General features: G+C 53.7%; 1 long non-coding RNA gene across 1 annotated transcript in view; it reads right to left on the bottom strand.

Moving 5' to 3' along the window:
- Window positions 1-17487, bottom strand: part of LOC149434399 (uncharacterized) — a 36704-nt gene that overhangs the window by 15593 nt on the left and 3624 nt on the right. The window contains exon 1 of the long non-coding RNA XR_016308662.1: window positions 743-17487. This exon is cut by the window's right edge and continues 3624 nt beyond it. This is a non-coding gene — a long non-coding RNA (uncharacterized LOC149434399). The remainder of the gene's footprint in view (window positions 1-742) is intronic.

The raw sequence follows: 17487 nt of genomic DNA, 5'->3' as shown, positions 1-17487 counted from the left end.
TTCACTTCCAGCCTCCTTAAAGGTACCAACGCTGCCCCTTTTGGGGCTTGCTTAGCTTAATTTCTTGCTTTCTATATTCTGCTTGCTCTGCTAGGCCACCCATTCTTTCACTCCTCTAGATTTTGCACTCTCTATTTTTTTAAATGGGGCTGCAAATATCTAATGGCTTATATGCTCTGCCTTGGCCTAGGTAGATGAGTAAAAGATTAAAAAAATTTTTGTCAAAAGGTAAGCATTTGCAGCCTTGTACAGTAAAAGGGCTGTAAAAACGCCCGTCTAGGTGGTATGACTGTATATAGTCTATATTTTATCTAAATATAACTAGTAATTTGATTAGTAAAAAGGCTGTAAAAACGCCAAAAGTATGTTGAAGGTATTTATAGAAGGAAAAAAGTTTTAGAAAAGCACATTTAATTCTTTGTATATAATCAATAATTATGATATAATTTTGTAAATTTAATGAATGATATGTGCTAAATGAAAGCAGTAGTTTTTTAAAATAAAAATACCTCCAGCTCCAGCTTTGGTGGAGGAGGTTGTGTGCTGGGGAGCTCCCTGGATTACCGTGCAGGCCCTTGGAGCCTGGGCCTAGAGTGACCTGCCCAGCCCAGGCAGGATGGAGGATCCTGGGCTTGGGTGCAGCGATGGGAGACCCCCTGAGGGGCCTAGTACCAGTCTGGAGGTGCCTGCTGTGGAGGACCTGGGAATGGCCCCGGGGATGGGGGAAGGTTATGGTTCTCACCGGGTGCGGTTGGCTGCCAGAATGCGGGCAATTGAGAAGGAGGAGGCGGTGTTGGCCAAGATGGAGGTGGATTTGCAAAAGTTGCGGTCTTCTCGGGACCGTGCTGGTGGGATCCGGCGGCGGTCCTTGAAGTTGGATGTGGAGGCCATGGTGTTAAAGTTGACCCATCAGGAGAGGCATGTAGCGGTCCTGCAAAAGAAATACATGTTACTCAGTGAGCAGTACTCTAAGGAGGCCCGTTTCCGTGAGGCAAAGCTCCGGTGTGAGGCGCAAGTCAAGGGTCCAGTGGATGTCAGCCCTTCTTTGGAGGATTTCCCGGTGATTCTGGTGGAGAGGAAGGATGAGCTGACTGGGCAGGCTGATTTGTCTTCCAAGATGGCGCTGGTTGATATGGAGAATGCCATTCAGGCATGTAGTCAGGAGTCCCTCCCTCCAGGTCAGCAGGCGGCTGATTGGGGGACTCGGATGGAGCAGGAGGAGTCAGTGGGAGTGCTGCAGTGTCGGGCGGAAGTGGGGGCGGACCCGCGGCCGGGTCACTTCCGGTTTGAGGAGGAAGTTCCAGAGGAGGTGGATACTGTTATGGACATTGTTCCCAGCGGGCCGGTAAAGCCGGTGGGACAGGAAGAGTCGGTTTGTGCGGTATTGGAGAAGGTACCTGAGGACTTGCAGGGAAGGACTGGGGAGGGGTCTGTGGTGGTGGTTGTTCAGGACTCTGCTGCATCATGCGGCAAGGACACAGGTGGTGGTGGGATGGGTCATGTTTCTTTGGGGCCACAAGTGTTGGGAGGAGTGGAGGGTGGGAGTGTTGTGGATTCTGAGGTCTGTCTGACTGAGCCTCAGTCGCAGTTGGCCTTGGTGGAGGTGGGTGGGGCTTCTAAGGCTGAGTCATTGCCTATGTCTGTTTCTCAGGGTGGTGTTAAGGGGGGTTCTATTGTGGGTTCCCAGAGGCAGACCTTGGTGGGTGCTTCAGTGGCCGAGGTTTCTGTTGCTGGGCAGCCTGTGGAGTTGTCTGGGGATGGTGGTTTGGGGGTGGGCCCTTCTGTGGCTAGACCGGTTTTAAGTTATTCTGCGGTGGTGAGGGGGGGACAGGAGCAGGCTAGGCCTGCGTTGAGGGCCAGGGGGGGTAACTTACCTGCTTATGTGGCTAGGAGGAATGTGGTCCAGTTAAAGTGGACTGGGGTGGGCCCCCCGTTGGGTCGTAGGGAGGTTATTGACCGTGTACTGGATATGGGTTTTCGGGCGGCGGATATTTTCGCCTTTATTGCTCCAGCAGGAAAAGGGGAGTACGACCTGTCCTTTATGAGACCTGATCTGCTGGATCTTTTTTGGCAGAAGTATGAATCCACTTATGTGCATTCTGTTGCTTGGGAGGGCTTGTCCACGAAGCTGTTGTCAAGACAGAATGTGGTCAAGAAGATCACTATCTTGGTCCGTAATGAGTCTATACCTCCATCAGACATTGTGGTATGGCTAGGGAGGTATTGTGATGTGTTGGGGTCCTTGTCGAAAGTGGTTGATGACAGGATGATATGGACCGGGGGTTGGACAGCAACAGTTAGGCTGAAGGTTGAGGGGAATGTTTTGCAGCATATCCCCTGTCTTCTGCTTTTTTAGGGAGGGACCGTATGCTTATTTTTTATCCAGGGCAGCCGCGGGTGTGTCATAGGTGTGGGGACAGGGGGCACTTTGCGGCCACTTGTTTGGTCATGAAGTGTTCCCTGTGTCAGGGGGTTGGGCACTTTGCTCGGGATTGCACTGAAATTCGGTGCAATCTATGTGGGGTGTTAGGTCACTCCTATAGTGCTTGCCCGGAAGCTTTGCGGAACTTGCCTGAGGGGGAGTTGGAGGCGGAGTTAGATCGTATGGATGCTGAGGAGGCGGATTTGATGGTGGAAAGAGGGGGTGTGGTCAGCTTGGCCCTTCCGGGAGGGAGTGTGCAGAGTGAAGTGGTGGGGGTCCGGGACGTGCAAGTTGTTGAGCTGGAGCCTCAGGTAGTGCGAGCTCCCGTAGTGGAGCCGCAGGTGGTGCAAGTTTCTGTAGTGGGGTCTCAAGGGGAGCCTGGGGGGAAGTTGTTGGCCTCCGGGCTACGGAAGGATAGTGAGTTGGTGGAGTCTGTTGAAAGGGAGAGAGTGGAGTCATCGGTTGCGGAGGTGTCTGTGTTGGCTCCTCAGGTCCCCCTTCCCTCTAGGCGTAGGAGGGGGCGGAGGGAGGGTGGTGTTTTGAGTGAGGGGGAGTGGTCTGTGGTGGAGAAGAAGGGTGGGCCGGGCTTGTCTTCAGCAGGCTCAGTCTCCTCTTTGGTGATGGAGGATGTCCCTCTGGGGAATGGGTTTGAGTCTTTGTCCGGGGGTGATGGGGGGTTGGGTGGTTTGAAGTCTTCGTTGGTGGAGGGTGAGGGTGAGTTTCGGAAGGGGGTTAGTGGTTCTGGTAAAAAGGGTAAGGGGAAGGCGAGGAAACTGTTTCCTCGTTTGTGAGGGTTTGTTTCTTTTTCTGTGTTGGGTAATAATTTTGAGGGGTTCTTGTGATTGAGGCCCGGGGGTTTTTTCCTTTGGGTGGTGTTTGGGATGTGGGAGTTTTGGGGTTTGATACTTTTGTCGGTATGTTGTGAATTGTAGTGATTTTTGGGTCATGGACCCTTGGGGGTGGTTGGGTTTGGTGTTTTAGTAGTTATGAGGGTTGTTTTTGTTTTTGTTTTGTTTTGTTTATTTTTTGTATGAAATGTTTTGTTCTTTGGTTGCAAGATTTTTTGGACAATAAAAATTTCCAGCTCCAATCTCAGGGAGGAAGGTTGTGAGGTTGTGAGCTCCTGGACTACCGTGCAGGCCCTTGGAGCCTGGGCCTAAAGTGACCTGCCTAGCCCAGGCAGGATGGAGGATCCTGGGCTTGGGTCCAGCAGTGGAAGGCCCCCTGAGGGGCCTAGTACCGGTCCTGGACCGCCTTTGGTGGAGGACCTGGGAGCGGCCCCAAAGAGGGGGGAAAACTATGCCTCCTATAGGGAGCGGATGGCGGCCCGTGTGCGTGCGGTTGATAAGGAGGAGACCACCTTGGCCAAGCTGCAGCTTGAGCTCCCTAGGCTCAGGGCGGCGCGAGATCGGGCCAACAGCGCCAGGCGTCAGCCTCTAAGGGAGGAGGTGGAGGTCCTGGAACGGAGGATACTGGCCCAAGAAAGGCATGTTCAAGCCCTTAAAAGGAAAAGTGGCATTTTGGCGGAGAAATATGCGAATGAGGCCCGTTTTCGCTCGGAAAGGATCGGTGCTAGGCCTGCTGGTGGTGGTCTGGTGGAGAAGGTTGCCTCTATGGAGGATTCACCACAAGCAAAGGTGGAGGAGCAGGCAGCACATGCTGGAGTCAAGATGGCGCCGAGTGTTATGGAGGACGCCAGCGTGGCTGGGAGCCAGGAGTCCCTCCCCCCTGGGCAGCGGCAAGCCGATTGGGGTACTCGGGCTGAGGAGGAGGAGTCAGTGGGCACCCTGCAGTTCCGGCCGGAAGTGGAAGAGTGTCTCCAGAGTGGGCACTTCCGGTTTGCCTCTGATGGCTCGGCTGTGGAGGAGGGAGTGTCAGATACTATGCCCCGCAGGCCTGCTAAGCCAGTGCTGCGGGAGAAAGCGGTGTTTGTCAGGCTGCAGCGTCTGCCTGACCTGGAGGGCGAGGCGGTGCCTGAAGATCCGGTGAGAGACTCTGGGACTGTTAATGTGAACTTTTCTGGCTCTGATTTTCGTGTGGGGTTGATGGAGGGTGGGGGGGGTACCTCTGGCCATGTGGAAAAGGCTGGGCCGGCTATGCAGTCTGCAGGTGTTGGTCCTGCGGTAGTAGGGGCGGTTTCTATGGTGGAGGTGGGTCCGGCGGGCCCTGTGTCGGGAGCGCTGATTGATGGGGCTAACTTAGCGGGCGGTGCAGGGCATAGTTTGCAGCTGGTTGGATCCGGTCCGGAAGTTGGGTGTCCGGCACTTCCGGTGGCTGGGAATGTTGTTGGAGGGGCTCCCCTGGATGTGCCTGTGGTGACAGGTGCGCCACTGAGTTATTCTGCTGCAGTAAGGGGGCAGGGAGGGCCAGCCAGGTCTCTGAGGCCTAACCCGGGGAATCTGCCCACCTCTGCAGTGCGGCGTAATGTGGTACAGATGAAGTGGACAGGGGAGGGCCCTGCCTTGAGTCGCAAGGAGGTGGTGGATAGAGTGTTAGAAATGGGATTTAAGGCCGCAGACATTTTTGCTTTCATTGCACCAGTAGGCACAGGGGAATATGATCTCTCCTTTATGAGATCCGAGCTGCTAGAGATGTTCTGGCACAGGTATGAGTCGGTGTACGTGGCGAATCCCAGGTGGGCGGGTTTGACCCCTAGGCTACTGTCGCGGCAGAGCCCAGTGAAAAAAATTACTATTTTAGTTAGAAATGAGTCGGTTCCAGCATCTGACATCACAGTTTGGCTGAACCGTCATTGTGACGTCTTGGGCCCGTTGGTTAAAATTCTCGATGAGAGGAAAATTTGGACGGGGGGTTGGAATGCGACGGTTCGTTTAAGGCCCGCGGGGCACGCATTGGTACATATTCCATCTTCGGCCTTTTTGGGGAGAGATAGATTGATTATTTTTTATCCGGGACAGCCTCGGGTGTGTCATCGCTGTGGAGCTAAGGGGCATTTTGCGGCTACGTGTCCGGTACTCAGGTGCTCCCTCTGTCAGGAGGTGGGGCACTGGGCACGCGAATGCGTTCAGATAAGGTGTAATCTTTGTGGGGTAATGGGGCACTCCTATAGTGCGTGTCCTGAGGCCATGCGTAATTTACCCGATGAGGAGTTGGTGGCAGAGTTGGATAGGGTTGAGGCGGAGGAGGCGGCGCATTCTGTGGAGGGGGCGCAAACTAGTGCCCTTGGGGTGGAGGGGGGAGGGGTGGTGGAAGAGACCCAGTTGGAGTCTGTTCGGGAGGTTCGGGAGCAGGATGTTCCGTTGGCCCCTAGGGAGAGGGTGGTTAGGAAGAAGGAGGTTTTGGTGGAGGCTGCTAAAGGGGCGGGGGTGGTGGAGGTGGGTGGAAAGTCTGGGATTCTAGCCCCTCCAGTTTTGTTGCCCGCTAGAAGGGCTAGGGCGGAAGGGAGGGTTGGTGCTCGGAAGGTTCAGGTGGCCCCCTCATCTGTGCAGGGGGTTGTTTTGGGTGAGGGGGAGGAGGGGTGGTCTGTCATTAAAGGTAAGGGTGGGGGCAGGCCAGTCCTTTCCTCAGCAGGGTCAGTCTCATCCGTAGAGGTGGATGATCTGGCTTCAAATAATTCGTTTGGGACTTTGTCGGGGGATGATGGGGGTGTGTCTAGTGACCCCGGTTCCCCGATGGAGGAGGGGGTACGGACGTCCCAGAAGAGGGACAGGGATCTCGCTAAGAAGGTCAAGAGAAAGGGGAAAAAGCGCCTTACTCGATTATCTTGATGGCAGTTCCCACCCCGATAAAGCTGGCGACTATTAATGTTGCCAGTTTAAGATCAGTAAGCGCTCGTGAGATAGCCTTAGTTTTGCTCAGTAGGATTGAAGCTGATGTTTTGTTTTTGTAAGAGACCAGGTTGACCAGCTTGGCTGATTTACATCTGGCCAAAAAGGAGTGGAGGTGTGGCCCCTCGTATTGGTCTCTTGCGGCCGAGCCTTACAGCGGGGTTGCGGTTCTTTTTTCCGGTATGGTAACGTGCAGGCGGGTAATCGAGGTGGAGATCGGAAGATGTCTGGTGCTGGACGTCCTTTTGGGGGGGCAGGAGCTGCGGCTTATTAATGTTTATGGGCCGCAGTCCAAGTGGGAGAGGAAAGGCCTCTTCAGAAGGATAAAGCCCTTCCTTTTTACGTCCCGCCGTATTGTCTTTGGAGGTGATTTCAACACCGTCACTAGGCCCAAGGACAGGAAAGGCTCCACTGACAGGTTGGGATATGATAGTATTTTTTTGAACTCGATAGTCAGGGAAGCAGGCCTGGTGGACGCTCTAATTAAGAGTGACCCGGGCAGCACGGGGTTCACTTTTAGGAGAGGTAGCAGTGAGAGTAGGATAGATAGGTTTTTTTTAAAGGAGGATTCTGCCTTCTCGGCACCTGAGTGTCGAGCGGTGGAGTTCTCTGATCACCTTTTGCTTACTATGTCCTTGAATGTTTCAGATACACCGCTAAAGGGGAGGGGTGTTTGGAGGCTGAATTCGACCCTGCTGGATTGTGAGAAGGTAAGACGATCCTTTGAGGATTTTTTCCGGGCTCAGGAGACTGTCCTGGAGTTCTGCGGCAGTAAACTCGAATGGTGGGAGCTCACTAAAGGGCGGATTGCCAGGTTTTTCAAGGCCCTAGGTAAGAAAAAGCAGTTTGATAAATATATTGCCTACCAGCGGTTGAGAAGGAAACTTGACCATCTTATCTCAGAGGGTGGAGATTCTGGGGCAATCTCGGAGGTGAAGTTTCTCCTGAGGAAACATCAGTATGATCGGCATGCCTCCTTGGTTCTGGAGAGGGATTATGGGAAGTACCATTCGCCCGATCCCTACCAGAACTGCAAGCGGGGTGTAGCGGTTAAAACGATCAACGGCCTACGGGATAGTACGGGTTCCCTGACAAAGTCCAGGGCAGGGATTCTGGAGGTCTCTAGGGACTTCTTTCGAGATCTTTTACAGGAGAAACGTCTTGATCGGGATCGGATGGTCAGTTTCTTGGAGGCTACTCCAGGGTTGGGAAATAATGTTCCGTCCGCGAGTTTGACGGGGGAGATTACTGTCGAAGAGGTGTCCAGAGCGATCGATAGTCTGACCATTAAGAAAACACCCGGGCCAGATGGGTTGACGGCAGAGTTCTTTAAAACCTTTAAGTCTTGCATGGCGCCTCGTCTTGTGGAGGTGTTTAATAGCTGTCTTGAGGAAGGTTCTCTTCCTCCCTCCATGAGAGTTTCGGCGGTAATTTTGCTGTCAAAAGGGAAGGATCCTTCAACCATTGAGAATTGGCGCCCCATTAGCCTGCTCAACGTTGATAGAAAGATTCTGGCAAATATTCTTTTCTGGCGCTTGTCGTCAGTGGCGGGAGAGTTGCTCTCGGGTCATCAGCACTGCTCGGTCCAGGGCAGAAGTACGTTGTCAGCGGTGTTAGCTGTCCGGGAGGTTTTGGAGCGGTGCAGGGCTGATGGCGTTGGGAAGTACCTGTTGACTCTGGATCAAGCTAAAGCCTTTGACCGGGTGGATCATGAGTACCTCTGGTCTCTTCTTGGTCGATATGGACTGGATATGGTGTTTATTGGCTGGTTGAAGACCTTGTATAGAGGGGCGGAGAGCTTCATGCTTGTGAATGGTTGGGTTGGGCAACCTTTTGAGGTTAGCTCGGGGGTGCGTCAGGGGTGTCCGTTGAGCCCTCTGCTGTACGCCTTTGCTATCGACCCTTTCATAAGGAGGTTAGATGGAGGGGTGTTGGCGGGGGTGTCGGCGGGTGCTCCTGGCGTGCCACCTGTGAGGGTTGTAGCCTACGCCGATGACGTTTCTGTCTTTATCTCCGGGGCGGAGGAGGCTCAGGTGGTGGTCTCGGAGATAGAGCAGTATGCGGAGGTGTCTGGCTCCAGAGTCAATCGTGACAAGTGTGAAGTTTTCTGGATGGGTAGAGATGGTGAGAGCTTCTCACTCCCGGACATTTTCTCAGAGCCCCAGTCAGTGATAAAAGTTTTGGGCATCACATTTGGCCCCGGTGATTATGGCCGGTCAAATTGGGAATCCAGGTTGTCAGATGCTGAGGCCAAGATGAGATGTTGGAAGGGGTGGCGGCTCTCCTTGAGGGAAAGGGTCGACCTGATAAAGACTTACTTGATTCCAGTTCTTTTGTATGTCAGCTATGTCTGCCTGTTGCCGGTATCTCTTTACACAAGGGTCTACAGCTGTTTCTTCCAGTTGTTATGGGGAAACAGGCTGAACCTCGTGAAGCGGAATGTTACCTACCTCTCCAGGCGGGAGGGTGGCTTAGGTATGGTCAACCCGGTTGTTTTTTTTCTCAGTGATGTTTATAAAACATAATTTTGGTAAAATGCTAAGTGAGGAACCGCCTGGTTGGGTAGGTTTTTTTCTGTCCTGGTTTAGACCTTTTCTTGATGGCTGGATGAGAGGCGGGCCAGTGAGAAGCCTGAGGGTCAGGCATGGTGAGCTCCCGGTTTATGTTGCCCCGAGCCTGAAAATTTTGCGGCGGTGGTGTGTGACGGCCGAGGAAGTCAGGTCCCTTCCTGGGAGAAGTCTCAGGGAGAGGATTGTGGCTACGGCTTTCCACGCTCCGCTGGCCTTGAGGGATTGCCCAGGCCATTTTTTGAGGGAGGGTCTGAAGTTGATAAATCTTGAGAGGATCCCCTTGAAGTTTCGGGATCAGGCCTGGCTTGCTTTCCATGGCAGACTGTATGTGAGGGGGAACCTGAAGTACCGCTCTCTGGATGACCGTGGTTGTCCGAGGGCGGAGTGTGGGGGTGAGGTGGAAACTATGGACCACTTCTTGCTTCAGTGCCCCTTCAACATAGAGGTTTATAAAGGTGTGGAGGGTGCCCTGGGCATCCCTTTCCTAAGCTGCATGTCTTATGCAGAGTGGGTATATGGGGCGTTTGAGCGGCATCTGGATTTTGAGTTGAGTACACTTTTTTTAGTTAGTTTAGTGGTCCGGTATTTCACGTGGAATGCACGGTGTCAGGTATCCCTTCGTCAAAAAGTCCTTCCTGTCATGGTGGTGGTGCACGATATTCTGGGTATGGTTGGGAAAATTCGGGGTCTCGAGAAAGACAGGATGCGGCCCGGGGTCTGGATGAAGGTGTGGAGGAACATCAGGCCTGGGTTGGTGCCCTGTTGATCTCTGGGTGGGTTTCTGTCCTTTTCTTTCTGTGTGATCACTCCCTTAGATTTTGCTGGTTTTTGTTTTGGTTGGGCGAATCGGATGATCTCCATCGCTTGACCTTCTGTTGAGTGTGGGATCTCTTTCTTGGTTTTGGTATGGTTTATGTTTTGGGCTTGTCTGCTGCTGAGGAAGGCTGGTTTAGTAGGGTGAGTTTTATGGGGATTTAGGGTTTGTGTGGGTGGTGGTTGGAAGGGGGGGTTGTGTTGTGGGGGGACCCTTCTGGTCCTTTTCTTGAGGGACTTTGAGTTTTTCTAATTTTTGCATATGGGATGTAATGTTTCCTTTAGGTGAGAATTTTATGGGGTATAATGGACTTTTTTTGGAATGGACTTTATAAATTCCTTTGCTAAAGTTTCTTTATGACCTGTATGGTTTGTATTTACGTGCTGGTTGCTATTTGTTTTCTTTTTTGTATGTATTATTTTTCTTTGGTTGCAAGAATTTTTTGTTGCAATAAAAAATTTCCAGCTCCAATCTCAGGGAGGAAGGTTGTGAGGTTGTGAGCTCCTGGACTACCGTGTAGGCCCTTGGAGCCTGGGCCTAGAGTGACCTGCCCAGCCCAGGCAGGATGGAGGATCCTGGGCTTGGGTGCAGCTATGGGAGACCCCCTGAGGGGCCTAGTACCGGTCTGGAGGTGCCTGCTGTGGAGGACCTGGGAATGGCCCCGGGGAAGGGGGAAGGTTATGGTTCTCACCAGGAGAGGTTGGCTGCCAGAATGCGGGCGATTGAAAAGGAGGAGGCGGTGTTAGCCAAAATGGAAGTGGAGCTGCAGAAGTTACGGTCTTCTCGGGACCGTGCTGGTGGGACCCGGCGGCGGTCCTTGAAGGTTGAGGTGGAGTCCATGGTGTTGAAGTTGACCCTTCAGGAAAGGCATGTGGCGGTTCTGAAAAAGAAATATGAGTTACTTCGTGAGCAGTACTCTAAGGAGGCCCGTTTCCGTGAGGCAAGGTTCCGGAGTGTGGCGCAAGTCAGGGGTCTAGTGGATGTCAGCCCTTCTTTGGAGGATTTCCCGGAGACTCTGGTGGAGAGGAAGGGTGAGCTGACTGAGCAGGCTGATTTGCTTTCCAAGATGGCGCCGGCTGATATGGGGAACGCCACTCAGGCATGTAGCCAGGAGTCCCTCCCTCCAGGTCAGCGGGCGGCTGATTGGGGGACTCGGGTGGAGCAGGAGGAGTCAGTGGGAGTGCTGCAGTGTCGGGCGGAAGTGGAGGCGGACCCACGGCCGGACCACTTCCGGTTTGCGGAGGAAGTTCCAGAGGAGGAGGATATTGTCATGGACATTGTTCCCCGCGGGCATGTAAAGCCGGTAGTGCGGGAAGAGTCGGTTTGTGTGGTGTTGAAGAGGGTACCTGAGGACATGCTGGGAAGGACTGGGGAGGAGTCTGTGGTGGTGGCTGTTCAGGACTCTGCTACATCTTGCGGCAATGACGCTGGTGGTGGTGGGATGGGACATGTTTCTTTGGGGCCACAGGTGTTGGGAGGTGTGGAGGGTGGGAGTGTTGGGGATTCTGAGGTTTGCCTAACTGAGCCTCGGTCGCAGTTGGCCTTGGTGGAGGTGGGTGGGGCCTCTAAGGGTGAGTTATTGTCTATACCTGTTTTCCAGGGTGGTGTTAAGGGAAGTTCTGTTGTGGGTCCCCAGAGGCAGACCTTGGTGGGTGCTTCAGAGGTCGTGGCTTCTGTTGTTTGGCAGCCTGTGGGGCTGTCTGGGGATGGTGGTTTGGGGGTGGGTCCATCTGTGGCTAGGCCTGTATTAAGTTATTCTGCGGTGGTGAAGGGGGGACAGGAGCAGGCTAGGCCTGCGTTGAGGGCCAGGGGGGGAAACTTACCCGCTTATGTGGCCAGGAGGAATGTGGTCCAGTTGAAGTGGACTGGGGTGGGCCCCCCGTTGGGTCGCAGGGAGGTCATTGATCGTATATTGGATATGGGCTTTCGGGCGGCAGATATCTTTGCCTTTATTGCTCCGGCGGGAACAGGGGAGTACGATCTTTCCTTCATGAGACCTGATCTGCTGGACTTGTTCTGGCAGAAGTATGAGTCGACCTATGTGCACTCTGTTGCTTGGGAGGGCTTGTCCACTAATTTGTTATCAAGGCAGAACGTGGTCAAAAAGATCACCATCTTGGTTCGAAATGAGTCTATACCTCCCTCAGACATTGTAGTATGGCTAGGGAGGTATTGTGATGTGTTGGGGTCTTTGTCAAAAGTTGTGGATGACAGGAAAATATGGACCGGGGGTTGGACGGCTACAGTTAGGCTGAAGGTTGAGGGGAATGTTTTGCAGCACATCCCCTCCTCTGCCTTTCTAGGGAGGGATCGTATGCTCATTTTCTACCCAGGGCAGCCACGGGTGTGTCATAGGTGTGGGGACAAGGGGCACTTTGCGGCCACTTGCCTGGTTATTAGGTGTTCCCTGTGTCAGGGGGTTGGGCACCTTGCTCGGGATTGCACTGAGATTCGGTGCAATCTATGTGGGGTGTTAGGTCACTCTTATAGTGCTTGCCCGGAGGCTATGCGGAACTTGCCTGAGGGGGAGTTGGAGGCGGAGTTGGACCGCATGGATGCTGAGGAGGCAGAATTGATGGTGGAAAGGGGGGGTGTGGTCAGCTTGGCCCTTCCGGGAGGGAGTGTGCAGAGTGATGTGGTGGGGGTCCGGGATGTGCAAGTATCTGTGGTGGAGCCTCAGGTGGTGCAAGTTCCTGTGGTGGGGTCTCAAGGGGTGCCTGGGGGGAAGTTGTTGGCCCCTGGGCTACGGAAGGATAGTGAGTTGGTGGAGGCTGCTGAAGGGGAGGGGGTGGTGTCATCTGTTGCGGAGGTGTCTGTGTTGGCTCCTCAGGTCCCCCTTCCCTCTAGGCATAGAAGGGGGCGGAGGGGGGTCTTACTGGAGGGTATGGAGGTGGTTCAGGGAGGGCAGGGTGGTGCTTTGAGTGAGGGGGAGTGGTCCGTGGTGGGGGAGAAGGGTGGGCCGGGCTTGTCCCCGGCAGGCTCGGTCTCCTCGTTGGTGATGGAGGATGTCCCTTTGGGGAACAGGTTTGGGTCTCTGTCTGGGGGTGATGGGGGGTTGGGTGACCTGGAGTCCCCGTTGGAGGAGGGTTTGGGTGAGTCTCGGAAGGGGGTTAGTGGTGCTGTTAGAAAGGGTAAGGGGAAGGAGAGGAAACGCTTTCCTCGTTTGTGAGGGTTTGTTTGTTTCTTTTCTGTGGTCATATTTGGGTATGTCTTTTTGTTGGGTAATGGTTCTGGAGGGTTTTTGTGATTGAGGCCCGGGGGTTTTTTTCCTTTGGGTGGGGTTTGTGATGTGGGGAGTTTTGTAATTTTGTGGGTTTTTTTTTTTTTTTTTTCATTTTCTTCTGTAAGTGTGGAGGGTGGGTTTGATACCTTTGTTGGTATGTTGAGTATTGCAGTAATTTTTGGGTCATAGACCCTTGGGGGTGGTTGTTGGGTTTGGTGGTTTAGTAGTTGTGAGGGTTGTTTTTGTTTTGTTTGTATTTTGTGTGTAATGTTTGTTTTTTGGTTGCAAGATTTTTTTGGACAATAAAAAATTTCCAGCTCCAGCTTTGGTGGAGGAGGTTGTGTGCTGGGGAGCTCCTGGACTTCCGTGCAGGCCCTTGGAGCCTGGGCCTAAAGTGACCTGCCCAGCCCAGGCAGGATGGAGGATCCTGGGCTTGGGTCCAGCAGTGGAAGGCCCCCTGAGGGCTTTAGTACCGGTCCTGGTGTATCCGGTGTGGAGGACCTGGGAAAAGGCCCGCAAACAGGGGAGACATATAGCAGCTACCGGGAGCGTGTCTCGGCTCGGGTACGTGCTATAGAGAAGGAGGAGGCTGTTTTGGGGAGAATGTCTGCAGATTTGAAGCGGCTCCGTGCTTCTCGTGACCGTGCTGGGCGGTCCAAGCGTTTGGCTTTGAACGTACAGGTGGAAGCTGCAGCCAAGAGTGTGGCCCTCCAGAGTAAAATGGTAGCTGCTCTGAAAAAAAAAAAGAGTGGAATGTTAAGCGAGAAATACCAGCATGAGGCCCGGTTTAAGGAAGCAAGGAGTAAGAACTTAACTGCGGTGAGAGGTGCGGAGGTGGCGGTCTCGTCTGCGGAGGAGCTTTCAGATGTTTCATCCATGGGGAAGGAAGTGCAGGATGTTCCTGCTGTTTCTCAGTTGGTAATGGCGCCGGGTAATGAAGGAGACGCCGTTCCGGCGGCAAGCCAGGAGTCCCTCCCCCCCGGTCAGCGGTCGGCTGATTGGGGCTCCAGGGTGGAGGAGGAGGAGGCTGGTGGAGTGTTGCAGTTCTCATTGGAGGAAGCGGCGGAGCTGTGTTATGACGACTTCCGGTCCTCTTCAGAGGCTTCAGAAGGAGAGGATGGTGCACCGGAAGTGACGTCAAGGAAACTGCCAAAACGAGTTCTGAGAGACAAAGCAACTTATGTTAAGCTGCAGAGGATTCCGGAGAAGGATCTGGCCGGGAAATCGGATGTGGCATCTGGAGGTGCCGGTCGGGACTCTGCCGTGACTGTTGCTGTAGACTTGCAGGGTGGTGGAAAGTTGGTGGGGGATCTGGGCTCGCAGGGTCCCAGGGGGTTGGTGGGTGTTGCGGTTCCTGTTCCTGGTGTCCCTGTGGTGGAGTGTGCTGTAAGGGCTGTTGAGGGGGAGGTGGGGGTCCCTGGAGTGGGTTCCCTGCAGCCTGGGGTTCTGTCTGAGGGTGGTCTGGGGACTCAGGTGGGGGGGCTCTGGGGGTTCTCCCGCGGTCTGCTTCAGTGTCCCTGGGTTCTGTGGGCCCTGTGGCCCCGGGAGGGGGTTTGGTTCAAGGGGAGGGTCTGGTGGTAGCTCCCTCTGTGAGTAGACCTGGGTTGAGTTACTCTGCGATGGTGAGAGGGGGGCAGGAGTCGGTTAGGCCTTTTATGGCAAGAGCCGGAAATTTGCCCACGTCTGCGGCACGGCGGAATGTGGTGCAGTTGAAGTGGACGGGGGAGGGCCCTGCTTTGAGTAGGAGGGAGGTGATTGATAGGATCTTGGAAATGGGGTTTAGGGCTTCCGACTTGTTTGCTTTTATAGCCCCTTCGGGCACGGGGGAGTATGATGTGTCCTTCATGCGCCCCGAGTTGTTGGATTTGTTTTGGCAGAGATATGAGTCGACCTATGTGAGGAGCCCCAGTTGGGCTGGTTTGTCCCCTAAACTCTTATCTAGGCAGAATGTTGTGAAGAAGGTAACTATTCTGTTAAGGAATGAGTCAGTGCCGGCATCTGATATAGTGGTTTGGCTGGGGAGGTATAGCGAGGTGTTGGGCCCTTTGTCCAAAATTTTGGACGAGCGCAAGATTTGGACTGGTGGGTGGTCGGTGACGGTTAGGTTGAAGGTGGTGGGGAATGTGATCCAACATGTTCCCTCATCTGCTTTCTTGGGTAGGGACAGGCTGATTATCTTCTATCCGGGACAGCCTAGGGTGTGCCATAGATGTGGGGCCAAGGGGCACTTTGCAGCTACTTGCCCAGTGGTGCGGTGCTCTTTGTGCCAAGAGATTGGGCATCAGGCCCGGGAATGTAATATTATCAGATGTAATTTGTGTGGGGTCCTGGGTCATTCTTACAATGCGTGTCCTGAAGCCCTGCGGAATTTGCCTGAGGGGGAGTTGGAGGCGGAGCTGGACCGTATGGATATGGAGGAGGCAGAATTGGCTGTGGAGAGGGGGGGTGTGGCCAGCTTGGCCCTTCCGGGAGGGAGAGTGGAGAGTGAGGTGGTGGAGGTTCGGGAGGCGCAAGCACCTGTAGTGGTGCCTCAGAGGGAGTCTGTGGAGAGATTGTTGGGCCCTAGTTTGAGGGGGGATAAGGGGTTGGCGGAGGCTGCCAAGGGGGCGGGGGTGGTAATGCCTGTTGCGGATGGGTCTGTGTTGGCTCCTCCGGTCCTTCTTCCCTCTAGGCGTAGGAGGGTGGGCAAGGGGAGGGACCCGTCTGAGGGTAAGGTGGGGGCTCAAGTGGGACAGGGTAGTGCTTTGGGTGAGGGTGAGTGGTCTTTGGTGGGGGGGAAGGGTAGGCCGGTTTTGTCCTCTGCAGGTTCGGTCTCCTCTTTGGAGGTGGATGACATCCCCTTGAGGAATCAGTTTGGGACTCTATCTGGGGAGGGGGGTGGGTTGAGTGACCCTGGATCCCCGATGGAGGAGGAATTGGGTGTGTCTCGGCAGGGGGACGGTGGTCCCGCTAGAAAGGCCAAGGGGAAGGTGCGGAAGCGCCTTACTCAATTACCTTGATGGCAGTTCCCGCTCCGATAAAGCTGGCGACCATTAATGTCGCTAGTTTAAGATCAGTAAGAGCTCGTGAATCGGCCTTATTTTTGCTCAGTAGGATTAATGCTGATGTTTTGTTTTTGCAGGAGACCAGGTTGTCTAGCTTGGCTGATATACATCTGGCCAAGAAGGAGTGGAGGTGTGGTCCCTCGTATTGGTCTCTTGCGGCCAAGCCTTACAGCGGAGTTGCGGTCCTTTTTTCTGGTACGGTAACGTGCCGGCGGGTAATAGAGGTGGAGATTGGAAGGTGTCTGTTGTTGGACGTCCTTTTGGGGGGCAGGAACTGAGGCTGATCAATATCTACGGGCCTCAGTCTAAGTGGGAGAGGAAGGGCCTCTTCAAAAGGATAAAGCCCTTCCTTTTTACGTCCCGACGCATTGTCTTTGGAGGTGATTTCAACACCATCACTAGGCCCAAAGACAGGAAAGGCTCCAATGACAGGTTGGGATATGACAGTATTTTTTTTTAATTTGATAGTCAGGGAAGCAGGCCTGGTAGACGCTCTGATTAAGAGTGACCCAGGCAGCACGGGATTCACTTTTAGGAGAGGTAGAAGTGAGAGTAGGATAGATAGGTTTTTTTTGAATGGGGACTCTGCCTTCTCGGTGCCTGAGTGCCGGGCGGTGGAGTTCTCGGATCACCTTTTGCTCACTGTGTCCTTGAACGTTTCAGATATTCCACTGAAAGGAAGGGGTGTCTGGAGGCTGAATTAGTCTCTGCTGGAATGTGAGGAAGTGAGACGATCCTTTGAGGACTTTTTCCGGGCTCAGGAGACCATCCTGGATTTCTGTGACAGTAAGCTGGAGTGGTGGGAGCTCATCAAGGGGCGGATCACCAGATTTTTCAAGGCCCTAGGTAAGAGAAAGCAGTTTGATAAATATGTCGCTTACCAGCGGTTGAGAAGGAAGCTTGACCGTCTTGTCTCAGAGGGTGGAGATTATGGGGCAATCTCTGAGGTGAAACTTCTCCTGCGGAAACATCAGTATGACCGGCATGCCTCCTTGGTTCTGGAGAGGGATTATGGGAAGTACCATTCGCCTGATCCTTACCAGAATTGTAGGCAGGGTATAGCGATTAAAACAGTCCATGGTCTTAGAGATAGTACGGGTTCCCTGGTAAAATCCAGGGCAGGGATCCTGGAGGTCTCGAGGACCTTTTTTCAAGATCTTTTGGGGGAGAAGTGCCTCGACCGGGCAGGGATGGTCGGCTTCTTGGAGGCTACACCAGGGCTGGGAAATAACGTTCTGCCAACGAGTTTGACGAGTGAGATTACCGTTGAAGAGGTGACCAGAGCAATTGATGGTCTGGCGATCAAAAAGACGCCTGGGCCGGATGGGTTGACAGCGGAGTTTTTTAAAACCTTTAAGTCTTGCCTGGCACCTCGCCTAGTGGAGGTATTTAATAGCTGTCTTGAGGAGGGTTCCCTTCCTCCCTCCATGAGGGTTTCAGCGGTGATCTTGTTGTCAAAAGGGAAAGATCCGTCAACTATTGAGAATTGGCGCCCCATCAGCCTTCTCAACGTTGATAGAAAGATTCTGGCAAAGATTCTTTTCTGGCGCTTGTCGTCAGTGGCAGATGGTTTGCTCTCAGGGCATCAGCACTGTTCGGTTCCGGGTAGGAGTACCTTGTCAGCTG

The sequence above is a fragment of the Staurois parvus genome, unplaced genomic scaffold, assembly GCF_062004578.1.
Source record: "Staurois parvus isolate SC_StPar_1 unplaced genomic scaffold, SC_StPar_1.0 ptg001754l, whole genome shotgun sequence".
Classification (NCBI taxonomy): Eukaryota; Metazoa; Chordata; class Amphibia; order Anura; family Ranidae; genus Staurois; species Staurois parvus.
Note: the sequence above shows the minus strand (reverse complement) of the source record. Positions and strands in the feature narration are given on the sequence as shown.